Source organism: Salvelinus alpinus, chromosome 10, assembly GCF_045679555.1.
Source record: "Salvelinus alpinus chromosome 10, SLU_Salpinus.1, whole genome shotgun sequence".
Taxonomy (NCBI): Eukaryota; Metazoa; Chordata; class Actinopteri; order Salmoniformes; family Salmonidae; genus Salvelinus; species Salvelinus alpinus.
This window is the reverse complement of record NC_092095.1, coordinates 25,072,365-25,088,900: the sequence shown is the minus strand read 5'-3', so window position 1 is coordinate 25,088,900 and position 16,536 is coordinate 25,072,365. Positions and strand designations below refer to the sequence as shown.

Below are 16,536 nucleotides of genomic sequence, written 5' to 3'. Positions count from 1 at the left end.
CCAAGGCTAACCAGGGACGGACAAAACCATAGGCTTCTATATTTGCGTTAGCTTTTAGTTTCCTATTTTTGTCAACCATGGCACACAGTACACAAGTAGTCAACCAAATAACAGTAAAATAGTCCTCACCATAGCCTCGCTGCCACCAGATGGCGCTATTATTCTTTACATATTTTGTCACCAGCAGAGCAGGATACGTAGGCAACCTTGCAGGCTTATCTCTGCGCCTTCAGTTCCCTCGGGTAAGTATTGCCAGCCATTGCGCACAAAAGTGTAGTTCGTTCCCGACGTTTGAATTATTTTTAATAATGCCAATATTCAGAAAGAATATAGAAGGCCGTATTATTTTCTGTAGGCTTCATCATGCACGGTGTTTTACAATTAGACGCATAGATGCTGTTTAATTTATATTATTGTAGGCTAACTTTTTTAGCACCTATTGATGAAATTATCTCCTGACCTGGGGAGTTTTGTTAAAATTTTCTGTACGTTTTTGGAAACATAAGGAACATATATTTCAGATCAGCAATAAATATATTTTTTTCAACAAAAGGTTAAACTACTACACACCTTTATAGGGTTAGTCTTCCCACAGGGTCATATCTCCATGTTACATGGCTTGTTTACTGAATACAGATGGAAGACAGAGTGCGGTTTCATGCACACAATAATGTGATAATTGTGTATTGTCAGATTATATAATAGTTCCATTTAAAACGTTTACATGCTTTGCAAGAATAACAATTTCCCAATAATCCTGTTTACATGGACACCTCTGAAATCAGGCAACCTGATAAATGCAGAAAATCACCAATCAAAATAAACATTCTACCACAGCGAAAATGTTATTTTTCTGAAGTATATTTGATTCGGAGTTCGGACATATAAAGTTTGCGTGTGAAAATTATTTCTAAAACGCAGCTAAAGAGGGAGGCTAGCTCGGCTGGTGCTAGCACATGCGCAGATCAAATACACTGCTGGAACACCGATTAAGGTGTTTACTGTCTTAATAATTCTAAAGATTGCTCAGAAAGAGAAATGCATTTACATGACTATTGCATAATCTGCCTACTGCCAAAGTCAGTTCGATATCTAATTATTAGTGGGCATGTAGACCTACTCAGTGGCGGCCACCTGTGCTAATTAGCGATCTAACATTCTCCGAACAACTATGTGTAAGTGTAACTGGGGAGGAAGTGTAGTGCATCAACTGAAGGCATGCAGCTTGTGGATCTGTGCAAAACTGCTACAGTACGTGTATATTTTTTATTTTAAAGATTATTTCTCTGATATGCACGTTATTTTTCATATGTTTTTCGAACGCCGTTTTGAAAGCAATGATGATTAACTTTTCTAAACTTTAAAACACAGCTTCCTAATTGTAGTAAACGCTGAAAACGATTTTTCCCAGTTGGTGCTTTCTCCGAGTTCCATGTGTCTTGAACACACTGAAGTCGGAAGTCAGAGATTTCCGAGTTCCCAGTTGTTTTCAACGCGGCAATGCACCAACAACTAAAGAACGTTAACGCACAAGGCTAAACTTCTCAGCTGTTTTGGTGCTGTACCTACCACGCCCTACAGCGTGAAGCAAATCCATGCACCTGCGCAGATACTGTGTGAAAGCGAAGTACTACACCTCGCTCATCGCAATATCGGAGTCCTTAAATCCTTAGTTGCTACATCATTTTTTGGACTTCTAAATTTATGATCGGTAGGGCCTACCCATTGATTCTTGAAGAATATAACTTAGAAATGCCTCATGTGCTTAGTTCAACTGTCGTACCTCATCAAAACCCAACCTAAGCTTGTTTTTAAACAATGCAAATGTAAACAAACACTTTATAGCCTAATGGTTAAAACTATAATTTTGATATCATAGATTGTCTATGAATTTGAAAGTGGTTACATTTCTCCAGGCCCATTCCTCAGCTTTTACCTGAAACGAAGGTGGGGTGACGACTGTTATTGTTTCAATTAAGGGCTCTAACTTTAAACAACTATTTTGTAAAAATCACATCATTAGTCATTGTGCTTGGACCCAAATAATTATACAGTCGTTGGCATGGAGTGGAACTGTACTGAGATAATGTATACCGGGTGTTTGTTTCTCAATCCACAAGGGTTTTTGATACACAAATTGAAATACACAGTAACATTTTCCAATACAAGGAATACAGGAGCCAGTTTCCTGACCCAATATAAATAATTTAAAATGTCTAATCTAACAAAGAAAATATTGACCCTCCTATAATACTTTTCAAAACGTACCTCTAGAAAAGCATTCATTTTCAGTCACATTATATTTATCAATTTGTCCACTATTCCATTGTTTCTTTCACCTATCATAGCAAAACAGAGTAACACGGCTCTGACAGTGGCAGCAAGGGACCCAATTGTCTCAGGCTGAGGCACTTAGTGTCCAAAGTAACACTTCAGACAGACCAGTCAAAAAGGACAAGGAGGAAAGGCACAGGGAAATTGATTTTTTAACATCCCCATCCTCTAAGTGATTTTAGCATGGACTGAGCTCTCTGAGTAAGAAGCACCAGCTGACTACCAGCAGCACTCTACTGATTGAAGTTTCATCCTTTATTTGACTAGTGGTTGGAGATGGAGTGTCTGCCTTTTTATTATAAGACTCAGGTGCAGTGGACATACACTGAGTGAACAACACATTAGGAACACCTGCTCTTTCCATGCCATAGACTGACCAGGTGAATCCAGGTGAAAGCTATGATCCCTTATTGAAGTCACTTCGATCAGTGTACTGTAGATGAAGGGGAGGAGACAGGTTAAAGAGGAATTTTTAAGCCTTGGCACAATTTAGACATGGATTGTGTATGTGTGCCATTCAGTGTGTGAATGGACAAGATAAAATATTTAAGTGCCTTTGAACGGGGTATGGTAGAAGGTGCCAGGTGCACCGGTTTGAGTGTGTCAAGAACTACAACGCTGCTGGATTTTTCATTCACAACAGTTTCTCGTGTGTATCAAGAAGGGTCCACCACCCAAAGGACATCCAGCCAACTTGACACAACTGTAGGAAGCATTGGAGGTAACATGGGCCAGCATCCCTGTGAAATTCTTTTGACAACTTGTAGTCCATGCCCCGATGAAATGAGGCTATTCTGAGGGCTGAAGAGGCTGCAACTCAATATGAGGAAGGTGTTCCTAATGTTTTGTACACTCAGTGTATAGTCCCCCTCTATACTGGTTCTCCGGTCAAGGCGACATTGGGAGAATTGTTGTAACTCCGCAACACTTCAGTGTCTCTGTGTTTGTAATAAGTGTCACATACTGACACTAATTGATGAATGCTGTTAAAACTGTTGATTTAATGAGGTTGTTGTAATAACACTTCTTGGGAGAGATGGTCATGGGTCATCCTCACCTGAAAATATTTTTGCCTACTGTTGATAATCTATTCCTTTTGGCACAATATACCTGTGCAGAGCTATTATTGAGTATTATGATACCTTTCGTAACATTTATTAGCAGTGTATAACTCCCCTGATATTCTTTTTTCCCCCTAGGAGAAGTCTTCCCTCACTCCCCATCCACCCCCATGAAACAACACCTCTGATAAGGGTGTCTATGTAAGCATGTGTTGTTAGTTTTTCTATTCACTTGTATATTATTTCTATCTTATATGCTTGAAATAAAGTGAAAAATGTAATCGAATTTAAACATCTATAATAACAAGATATATCCTGGATTTCAAGAAAAGTTTAAATACTTATTTGGGTTGTTCCATTTGATTTCAATCACTTTTTGACCGCACCCCGTTCGATGTGGACAAAACATTCCATACATATTTGCCCATGGTAGAAGTGGTCAGAAAGTTACTTTTTTGGACCTGAATGCCAAAACATTTACGAGATAGAGGTACTCAAAGTTGACCCATTTTGCATACCCCACCCTACCATCAGATATCAATGTCTTCATCACTTTTATATGATTTAAAAGCTTACAAACAGGGTTGTCTTAACCTTAAACGTCAATTATATAAAAAAGCATAAACTCCGATTTTTGGGGGGTTAACATGTGTCACGTGAGAACTCATTCCATAGAGGGCCGAGTGTCTGCGGGTTTTCGCTCCTCCCTTGTACTTGATTGATGAAATAAGGTCACTAATTAGCAAGGAACTCCCCTCACCTGCTATTCTTCATTGAAAGGAAAAAACAAAAACCAGCAGACACTAGGCCCTCTATGGAATGAGTTTGACACCCCTGGTATATGTTGTAGTTTAGACAATATTTTACATAATCTGAGGTGTTTGTGTTGTGCCCTCCATCAGCTGAGACACAGCATACTCTTGAATAAAGGGTGGGTGTCATTTCAATCAAATAAATATAAATGGACATATCCCTTCAGACCACTACAATTTAGCTGGGACATTATTCAAATTGAATAAAAATCGATGATCTATATTTCTATCATTCCTATGGAAGATTGACAGTAAAAATGTAAAACGACTCCTATATTCCCATTCATGTCAACATTCTCTGATGTGTGGGTCTCCAACCCTCTTTGTGCTACCATTTGAACGTTGAAATTGAAATTGTATCCCCATTTTAGTACATTTATCAGCCAAAACATGACACCCACCCTATATTGAAGAGTATGCTGTGTCTCAACGGGCACAACACAAACACCTCAGATTATATTAAATAGGGTCTAAACTACGACATAAGATACAACATATGCGTGTTTTAGTTGACATGTTTTTAGATAATTTACATTTGAGGTAAAAAATGTCAATTTTGATTTTAAAATATTTTTTTCATGGAATTATAAAATTGTTTGACAACCTTGTTTGTAAGCTTTTAAATGAAATACAACTCAACAGTTCATCTTTTCAAGTGATGAAGACATGGATGTCTCATGGTATGGTGGGGTATGTAAAATGGGTCACCATTGAGCCCCTTTATCTATTATGTTTGGGCATTCAGGTCCAAAAAGTAACTTTCTGACCACTTCTACCATGGGCAAATATGTATAGAAAGTTTTGTTCAAATTTAAATGGGTGCAGTCAAAAACTATTCTCTCTCAAATATATTATTACCATGGTTTTTAAATTACAACTTGGCAAGCATACACCTGTGAATTCTACTTAGTGCTACAGCTGTAGGATCTTAATTTGATCACCCTGTTGCAGCATAACTTTACTGCAATGCAGGAAATTGAAAACATGTAGTGTATTTGAGGTTTAAAAAGGCTTCAGTTTGTAATTTACACTTTGACATTTCACACTTGATTTTCCCTTAAGAAAAATGTAGCAACCCCTACAAAAATGTCCATTATTTATAATCCACGTAATAATTCACATTTCCTGTTGCTGCAGGATTATTTTCCTTCTGTAACAAACTGGCTCAAATTAAGATCCTACATATGTACTAACTAATAACATATATTAGATTACTTAAACAGTTGATTAACCTGTCTTCTGATAAGCCTGGTGCCTCCATAACACTCTATTAACCAGCATGCAATTTGGCAAACACCGGAGCTGCATGGGGTGAATAAAAGGATGAGCACGTTTTCATCTGCTTTTTCTCTATGCAGGAGTAATCCATCAATCGGGGAAATGTTCAACATGATTTGGTTTTGCATTGGTATTCATTAACCATTACAGTCAAGGGGGGGATATCCTGCAGATGTGAGGATTGGGTTTCATAGGGGCATACTTTTCCTGGGCACCTCCATGAGACACTGGGGTTTTAAGGGCCACACACACAACGTAACCTTAGCATGACTTACATGGAACCTACAGTTCCCTTTTTTGTTTCCATGCTCAAAGGATCAGATGAACTCACATGTAAATTCACTGTAGCTTATACAAATCTGGATTGGATGACAAATAGGGAAAGGGACAGTCTGTGAAAATAGTTTTTAGTAGTGTTTGTATTGCTAATTTGATTAAAGTCTTCTAATGGTGAATAACACTTACTTACACTAAATTATTTAGGATTTATTTAATTGGTTAACTCTTGTGTTTTTTTTGTTTTTTTTAAAGGCATCACACATGACCATAAATAATTAGACTAGTGGAAATCTGGTGGGGTATTTATTTACTGTCACAGTAAAAGTAATGATGTGTTGCCGTAGGTGATTTTTGCACTTGCATAGGAGAGGAGACAGAGTGATTCCAACGGCACTTGACACCCAGCGGGGCAAGGTGGTCACTGACCTGGATGACTTTCAAGCAAAAGGTACAGCACCTTAAGCAAAGCAAACAGTGTTTGGTGTTTGGTTCATAATAAGTCAACATCTCCAAGCATGAAATGGACCACGTTTGTTTCCCCAACAAAAGTCATGCAGTGAGAAGGTGTCTGCATTTTACAGCCTATAGGCCTAGTGCATATTCCGCAAGAAGTGTTTGACTTGCAGTACCCCAGATACAGGTTATCTATCCACCATCTCAGTGAATAACGAACAGGACGGATCATAATAAAAATTAACAATTGTACCCAAAAAACAACTTTCCCAATGTTGGCACTTTCAAATGTAATGGTCTGAGGAACATCAAGTAAAATAAAGACGGTTGACGAATACATTAACAATGAGATTGTTTGGAATAGGTGGACATTTCTTCCACTTTAATCTCCATATGTGACAAGAACTTAAGTGTAAACCTACCACATTTTCACCCGCTGAAACCCCCCAAAAAGATGAAAGTAAAGGTTTTGACTTGAGAGGGAGGGAGATTGGGGGGGCTGTTTTTTGGGGTAAAGGGGTAAAGATCACCGCTGCAGAGGGTAACACCTGAGATACGTGTTATTACCCACAAGGGAAGCACTCTCAGGGCTCAGTGACAAGCACTTCACACTCTACAGCGCTCAAAGGCCTCTGCTTGCAGTTGACAGCACACACCAGTGGTGAAGAATAGCCCCCGCCCGATGCTTATCTATCACCCAGTTCCTCCACCCGCCTGTAGTAGTGGGCCTTCCACAGCTGCGTGGGGCTTTTTGTGTGAGTGTGTGTGTGACTGCGTCAGTGAATATGTGTGTTTGTGAGTGCGTGTCAGACTGGATCCAAAAGCGCTGATCCTAGTGGGTTTTCAACACACACCCGTGGGAATAGAGCTCTCAAGGTCTATATCCCGAGGCGTTTTCCGTTTGACCTCTAAACCCCCATATCTAACATGGCTGTGACTGTAGTAGCTATGTGTCACTGGTTCACACAGTCATTGTTTATCAAACATTGGATTTACTATACCTCTCGCTACAATTTTAGATCCGTTTTGTAAGGACAAACTGAGAATGCTATTGTGTGCATAAGAAGTGATGTTTTAGGATAGATTTTAATTTCTGCTTTCGGAAACATTTATTCCTGAATATCTGTATTATTATAATTTTTTTAACTAGGCAAGTCAGTTGAGAACAAATTCACAATTACGTCCTACCCCGGACGACACTGGGCCAATTGTGCGTCCCCCTATGGGACTCCCAATCAATCCCAGCCAGATGTGATTCAGCCTAGATTCGAACCAGGGACTGAAGTGTCGCCTCTTGCACTGAGATGCAGTGCCTTAGACTGCTGTGCCACCCGGGAGATACTTCAATGGTGTCCTAGTGTAACGGATGTGAAATGGCTAGCTAGTTAGCGGGTACGCGCTAATAGCATTTCAATCGGTTACGTCACTTGCTCTGAGACCTGAAGTAGGGTTTCCCCTTGCTCTGCAAGGGCCGTGGCCTTTGTATAGCGATGGGTAACGATGCTTCGTGGGCGACCGTTGTTGATGTGTGCAGAGGGTTCCTGGTTCGCGCCCGTGTCGGGGCGAGGGGACGGTTTAAAGTTATACTGTTACATTGATGCTGTTGACCCGGATCACTGGTTGCTGCGGAAAAGGAGGAGGTTGAAAGGGGGGTGAGTGTAACGGATGTGAAATGGCTAGCTAGTTAGCGGGTACGCGCTAATAGCATTTCAATCGGTTACGTCACTTGCTCTGAGACCTGAAGTAGGGTTTCCCCTTGCTCTGCAAGGGCCGCGGCCTTTGTGGAGCGATGGGTAACGATGCTTCGTGGGCGACCGTTGTTGATGTGTGCAGAAGGTCCCTGGTTCGCGCCCGAGGTCGGGGCGAGGGGCCGGTTTAAAGTTATACTGTTACACTAGTTCAGCTCTGAATCTGTAAATTACCCCTAAACTAGATGTAATCGTTTTCAATTAAAATTGTAAAAAATTTACTAAAATAGCTTCTTAGCAAATAGCAATTTCTCAAGCAAGAACTTAGTTAGGACTGTCTGGAAGTGGTCTGAGTGGGGAGAGGAAAACTGAGAACTAGCTGTTATCGGCAGAGAGGTTTGGAACTCTTTCTTATTATTAACTAATTTAACACCTGGTGATGTCACCAGGCAGGCCAAATCTCCATCCCACCAAAACAGGCAGAAATTTTAGGCGGTCTTTTCAAACACCTAATACACTAAAAAGGCATTATCATAATTTACGCAATTTCACACTATTATTCCAACCTCATAGTGTGGAAGTATATATAAATCACATTGTTTGACTGCACTGGGCCTTTAAACAATATAATAACTGAAATCTAATGACTTAAAAAAATGTCTGAATGAAAATTAATCACAAAATTAATCACATTGCCCAGAGGTCATTGACATTTAGCTTTAGTAGTGTGTCGGCCAGGCAGGTACTAAGTGACAGGCTGTGGTAAATATCAGTAGCCAGGTGTGCCTAATCCTGCTGAGTTTGGCAGTGTTTATGATGCGTCTCACATTACAAAGGGTAGAATTAAGGTCCGTTGGTTGAGCTCAGCAGTAATCAGCACATAGTTTGCACTGAATACTTTCCCCTCCCGTGTTTGTATGGGTATCTCTGCTTATTTTCTTTTTTTCTCCCTCATTACACCCGTCCTCTAAACACTTGCTGGAGGACCTAGGAGTGGTCACAGACTCTTAAAAGGCTCCTTTGCTTGTTTATGCGCAACACTGAGGATCCACTGGGCACAGACGTCAGTTCAACGTCTACTTTTGATTTACATTTGTTTGAGTTATCAAAGATCTCCATGTCATGGGATTTAGGTTAAAAGTTTGTTGGAAAAAATATAAAATTCCCTTATGCTGATGACTTTTTTCAAATCCGAACAGTTTTTCACGTTGATTCAACATCGTCACATTTTTTTTGGTTGAAATGACGTGGAAACAACTAATTCAACCAGTTTTTGCCCAGTGGGGACCGACTTTTCTGTAAGAATACTGTCCGCACACTGTTTTAATGTTAAACGCGTGGACCTTTTGTGGACTAAAATTGGTCTCTTTACAGATGTACGTTTGTATTACTTGTTCTCAGGGCCAAAAGTAGATTTAATTTCTTCCCGGTACAGGACCTCCTATGTGTGTATGTGCTTGTGAATATTTTTTTAAAGGCCAATTAGAATTACATCTAGAAAACCTATCATTTTAAAATGACACACACCTAAATCCAATGACATGGTGAAATGTTTTGTTGGTTTCACTTTGAATTCACATTATTTGACAACTCAACCAAATGTAAATCTAAACTAGACGTTGAACTGACGTCTGTGCCCAGTGAGATGTAGGCTACCCGCACACGTTTGTCCACTCACAAATTAATTCCAGCAGACAAAAAGTGCTCTGTGCACCTGCCATTTTATGAAACAAACACTAAAAAGTGTAAGGACATTTTAGCGATTGTCATTATGCCTACACTTGTAGCCTGAATTGATGTGTCTACTGCTGTCCATGTGCATCAGTCTCTGACAGTCATCTCCCAGCCAGCACATAATGTTCTGAGAACCATATGTTTCTTAGAGCTTGGTGAGAGCATGGTTGTCCTATGGTTATTTTGCATACAACCTTCCCACAACTTTCTGGGAATGGTGCAGGATAGTTTTCTTAGCTTTGGTACATTTTCAGCATATTTAAGGAACTTTTTTTCTTCTTGGTATTTCATTACTTTAACAGAACGTTTCATACAAGTTCAAACATGGTTACATTTCATTTCAATTTTCGTAATGTTCTAGGAACCTTCTCCAACTGGTTTGACATTGGGAATGTTCTCAAATAGTTCAGAGAATATTCTTCTGTGGGAATTTCAGTACTTCAGCATAACGTTTCCTATAGGTTTCCTCATGGTTCTATTTAAAGTCATGTTCTCAAAACCCAACATTAGTAATGTTCGTTCTAAGAATGTTTCGTTCTAAGAATGTTGTTTAAAAACATATACATTCCATTCTCAGCATCAACAAAACTCTCTTCATCCTCTGTCTTGTTAAGTGTGTTGGCCTTATTTCCTTTGAAAGGGATCTGTATGAATAGACTCAAATGAACAGCTTTGCATGAGTTAAAAAAACATGACATGCTAGCATGGTGGACTAATTCCATGGATAGAGAACAGAAGTTCATTGTTTTCAATTTCACTGAAGCCGTGCCATAATAAAGAAATGTGTTTGTATGATTATTGCCTAAGCATATGAATGTGTCCTATCTGTACTTGGAGTTCAAAACAGTTAAACTAAGCTAGCAATTATTAAAAATCTTATTGAAACGTTCTCAGAATGTTATTAAATTACCTTCAAATAACCTATAATTTCTGTTCTAGGTTAATAAATAAACTCCCAGGAAAACTTTCAGGGAATCACAGTAAAACGTTCTCAGAACCTCCCTGCAACCTAAACATTTACATTACCAGAACAGGTACAATTTTCACTTCCGTTCTCAGAACATTGAAAAAAAATTCAGTTTTACAGATCAGAAAAGTTATGGCTTTGTTCGCAGAACCAATGGGAAACCAAAAACAGATGTTCGCATAACTTCCAATGAACCAAATGCGCTAGCTGGGCTCTGCCTTGGAAAATGTTCAGTGTTCTTATCTAACCACAATACATTTTGGAGTGTATAGGCTACCACCTGTTTAAGTCCATTCGCAAATGTTTCATGTGGCTGACATGATAATGATAAATAATGTTGTAAAATCCTACAGTGTCCTTTTGTTTTAATTATTGTTATAGGCTCATGTTTTACCGGTACGGCGTAGGCTACCCCTACTATTTATTTTGCCGGGACGCTCTGCCGGACGGTACAGGTTTACTTTCACCCCTGTTTTTTCTAGTCTTTTTTAGTTTCTATCAAAGACCATTGTATGTTTGAGTTGGGACAGTGTATTGTGACATAAGGGCATCATTTACGGCTTGATTTGTGTTAATAGATATGGAGTGAATGTGTCCTTTTTAATTAAGTGGTAATGAAATGGCAAGGACAAGAAAAAATGAGCTGTTTTTTTAAAGTAATGTGTTAGCGGGAGCAAGGCAAAAAGTTTTACAATTTATGCAAAAAAAATTACTTGTTCGACATGCTACTTTTAAGAAAATCCTTGAGCCATGCTTAATTTTTTTCTGTGGAAAACATTGTGGGATTCAACAGTACCATTCTTACAAAAAATGTGGTTATATAGCATTTTAAAGGGTAAAGACTGTTATAGGGGACCCGCAACTTACACAGAATCTGAGTGGGTCTTTCTCAGAAAGGTTCAAGGTTGAGAACCTTTATGTTATGCCACAATGTCCCCATTCTTAACTGTAACCATCGCTTCACCTTGTCCCCCTGTATTTCCTACTACCGCCGATATACAACTTCCCCTGTCCACCCTACTACCGTAGTAATACAACTTCCCCTGTCCACCCTACTACCGCCGATATACAACTTCCCCTGTCCACCCTACTACCGTCGATATACAACTTCCCCTGTCCACCCTACTACCGTCGTAATACAACTTCCCCTGTCCACCCTACTACCGTCGATATACAACTTCCCCAGTCCACCCTACTACCGTCGATATACAACTTCCCCTATCCACCCTACTACCGTCGATATACAACTTCCCCTGTCCACCCTACTACCGTCGATATACAACTTCCCCTGTCCACCCTACTACCGTCGATATACAACTTCCCCTGTCCACCCTACTACCGTCGATATACAACTTCCCCTGTCCACCCTACTACCGTCGATATACAACTTCCCCTGTCCACCATACTACCGTCGATATACAACTTCCCCTGTCCACCCTACTACCGTCGATATACAACTTCCCCTGTCCACCCTACTACCGTCGATATACAACTTCCCCTGTCCACCCTACTACCGTCGATATACAACTTCCCCTGTCCACCCTACTACCGCCGATATACAACTTCCCCTGTCCACCCTACTACCGTCGATATACAACTTCCCCTGTCCACCCTACTACCGTCGATATACAACTTCCCCTGTCAACCCTACTACTGCCGATATACAACTTCCCCTGTCCACCCTACTACCGTCGTAATACAACTTCCCCTGTCCACCCTACTACCGTCGTAATACAACTTCCCCTGTCCACCCTACTACCGTCGATATACAACTTCCCCTGTCCACCCTACTACCGTCGATATACAACTTCCCCTGTCAACCCTACTACTGCCGATATACAACTTCCCCTGTCCACCCTACTACCGTCGTAATACAACTTCCCCTGTCCACCCTACTACCGTCGTAATACAACTTCCCCTGTCCACCCTACTACCGCCGATATACAACTTCCCCTGTCCACCCTACTACCGTCGTAATACAACTTCCCCTGTCCACCCTACTACCGTCGATATACAACTTCCCCTGTCCACCCTACTACCGTCGATATACAACTTCCCCTGTCAACCCTACTACTGCCGATATACAACTTCCCCTGTCCACCCTACTACCGTCGTAATACAACTTCCCCTGTCCACCCTACTACCGTCGTAATACAACTTCCCCTGTCCACCCTACTACCGTCGATATACAACTTCCCCTGTCCACCCTACTACCGTCGATATACAACTTCCCCTGTCAACCCTACTACTGCCGATATACAACTTCCCCTGTCCACCCTACTACCGTCGTAATACAACTTCCCCTGTCCACCCTACTACCGTCGTAATACAACTTCCCCTGTCCACCCTACTACCGCCGATATACAACTTCCCCTGTCCACCCTACTACCGTCGTAATACAACTTCCCCTGTCCACCCTACTACCGTCGATATACAACTTCCCCTGTCCACCCTACTACCGTCGATATACAACTTCCCCTGTCCACCCTACCACCGTCGATATACAACTTCCCCTGTCCACCCTACTACCGTCGATATACAACTTCCCCTGTCCACCCTACTACCGTCGATATACAACTTCCCCTGTCCACCCTACTACCGTCGATATACAACTTCCCCTGTCCACCCTACTACCGTCGATATACAACTTCCCCTGTCCACCCTACTACCGTCGTAATACAACTTCCCCTGTCCACCCTACTACCGTCGTAATACAACTTCCCCTGTCCACCATACTATCGTCAATATACAACTTCCCCTGTACACCCTACCATCACACTACCGTCCTCATAGACAGCTTTCATCCTTCTGACTGTGCATTAGGCATCGACGTCGACTTTCATCAGAATGAACAACAAGAAGAAGATCACAACGGATGCTTATCACAATAGGGGAGAAATCATCACAACGGGTCCATCAAAGGCCTTCTAGCTGAAATCAGCCAAGGTATCTCTGGCAATCAGCTATCTGTGGGTCGGCAGGGATAATGTGGAGACTGACGTGTGCAAGGGGCCACGCAGGAAAACATCATCTAAGCAACTGTGCAAATCAACAAAACATATCAAAGCCCAGTTCCATAGAAGTGGCTCTTATTGTGGGATCAATTGTATGGTCTATTGTGCATGGGAAAAAAATAACATTATTCAATGGACTTCTTTTACACCTTTTAGGGTAGTTATAAGCCCCTGTTTATTTAGAAAATCTACCACAGTGTTAACATATTCAGTGAATTTACAATTTACATGGAGTTACAGTATGGACATATTCTATCAGGTTTATTGCCTGCATCTGATTCTGTTGTTTCTTGTCTTTTAGTTGGAGTCCCTCTGCACAGCTGGTATCTGTGCTCTCCCTTCATCTTGGAGTTCTTAATGGCCCCTATGGCTGGAGAACTCACCCAGACGAATCACACAGTCCTCATCCATACACCCAGTACAGCCTTTTGTGTCCTAAATCTAAGAGCAGTCTATAACAGCCCAACCTAGTCAAAGGGTATCCATTACAAAACAAGGGGATTGTTTTGCAGGTTTTTTTTTTTTAAATCTTCCCGCTTGTAATGTTGATGAAACGTGGCAAGGCTTAATCAGCAAATCTCTATTTTTCATCATGCAAATAATTTTCTGTCCATACATATAAATAAATCACCATATTGGGATGAAATGCATCCTCCCCTTGCCTGTGACTCAGATGTGGCTCTGCACTAATGGCTGTTTTCCTTTGTGGGCCACTTGGTGATGATCAAAAACAGAAGGAGGTCTGAGAGGGAGGGTGCAAGACGGGGAGAAATCAAATGAGCCTAGTGGAATCCATGGTGCATGGCAGCTGGCAGATTGCTTATCGGGAACGATGCACAATATCCTGACTTTAAGATGTCTATCTGGGAGGCGGTGGCTTAAACCAGCAGCTTCATGCCTCTTAAAGAAGACAGTACATTTTTGGCTTTCGCTTCCTTCTCAGATAAGGATTCTCACGGAAAGGTGTCCTCTTTGGCCTTATCACCCCACTGCATCGGGCCGTCTCAGAATTAGTTACCTGAGCTGAGCTATCCTGATGGTAGGGTTCGTGGCTGGGGGGCGCTGGTGTCCTCTCAGGCAGCTAGCTACAGCAGAAAATCCGAACAGGACACAGCAGTATGAGACGCAGGGTGTACAGTATATCAATGGACTAAAGTAGTTCCCTCTTCTCGTCTTCTATCCCTCATCAGCACTGATCTGAAAGCTTGGTATGTGAAAGCAATATGCTGGATGGATAGGCTATCTATTGCTTACTGGGGAGTTGCTTTCACTTTTCAATGTCTTTTCATATCAGTGCAAATGGAAAGGATACATGGAAAGGAAGCCATTTTAGATCATTGAGATGCACCCCTGGAGTGCCAAACCAAAATATTACCCAATAGTTCCAGGAGCACAGGGGTATTTCCTGTGTGTCAGGTTTTCGGTGGAAGCAAGTGGCTGTCATGCTATCATTCAAAATAGTTCCCTGTAAGTGTTTTCTTTGCCTTTTTTGTAAATAACAATCATTGTTTGAATCCTACATCTCTCACAAGCTTCAGTGTCAATCAAACTATTCAGAGGCAGTGATGCATTTATCTGCTGACTATCAACAAACTAAAACAATTCTATGTTTAATTTGTTTCATGAATTCACATTAACTACTGTATATCTTGTTCAGATTTTTTGGAAGTATACAACCAGCTAGCACAAAGTTCTGAGAATCATATGTTTCTCAGAGCTTGGTGAGAGCGTGCTTGTCCTATGGTTATTTTTCATACAACCTTCCCACAACATTCTGGGAATGGTGTAGGATAGTTTCTTGGCTTTGGATCATTCCCAGCACATTTAAAGAACTTAACCAAACAACATTATTTGCTTGGTATTTCATAATTTTAACAGAATGTTGCCAAATAGTTCAAAATTGGTTACATTTTTTTCTTTAATTGTCATGTTTTAGGAACGTTCTCCAACTGGTTTGACATTGGGAATGTTCTCAAATAGTTCAGAGAACATTCAGTACTTCAGCATAACATTCTCTGCAGGTTTCCACATGGTTCTATTTAAAGTCATGTTCTCAGAACATTAAGAAAACATTACATAAAAAACACAAGAAAACAGTAACGTTCTAAGAATGTTGTTTAAAAACATATGCATTCTGTTCTCGGCATCAAAAAAACTCTCTATCTTCTAAAGTGTGTTGGCCGCGCCAACTAATTCATCACACCTGATCTTAATGAGTGCTTCTTTCCTTTGAAATGGGGTCTGTTTTATTTATAATTTAACTAGGTAAGTCGGTTAACTTCATAGTGATAGGGGGCAGCATTGGGAAGTTTGGATGAAAAGCGTGCCCAGTGTAAACTGCCTGTTACTCAGGCCCAGGAGCTAGAATATGCATATAATTAGTAGATTTGGAGAGCACGAGCTCCGTTCCCTTTCCTTTCTAATGACAACGGAATTGTCCGGTTGGAATATTATTGAAGATTTATGATAAAAACATCCTAAAGATTGATTATATACATCGTTTGACATGTTTCTACGAACTTTAATGGAAGTTTTCTGACTTTTCGTCTAGACTTTGTGCCCGCGCTTTGTGCATTTGGATTGCTGGACTAAACGCGCGGACAAAAAGGAGGTATTTGGATATAAAGATTAACTTTATCGAACAAAACAAACATTTATTGTCTAACATGGAGACCTGGGAGTGGCATCAGATGAAGATCATCAAAGGTAAGTGATTAATTTTAACGCTATTTCTGACTTTTGTGACACCTCTCCTTGGTTGGAAAATGGCTGTATGGTTTTCTGGGGCTAGGCGCTGACCTAACATAATCGCATGGTGTGCTTTCGCTGTAAAGCCTTTTTGAAATCGTACACAGCGGCTGGATTAACAAGAAATGTATCTTTAATCGTATGTATAACACTTGTATCTTTCATCAA

The 16,536-nt window shown here is 40.7% G+C and overlaps 1 long non-coding RNA gene across 1 annotated transcript; it reads left to right on the top strand.

Moving 5' to 3' along the window:
- The first annotated feature begins 115 nt into the window (after positions 1–115).
- LOC139531767 (uncharacterized) lies at positions 116–13,632 on the top strand. Its single transcript, XR_011666426.1, has 4 exons — positions 116–242; positions 3,534–3,596; positions 6,109–6,212; positions 13,430–13,632. It is a non-coding gene; the product is annotated as an uncharacterized lncRNA (long non-coding RNA).
- The last annotated feature ends 2,904 nt before the right edge of the window (positions 13,633–16,536 follow it).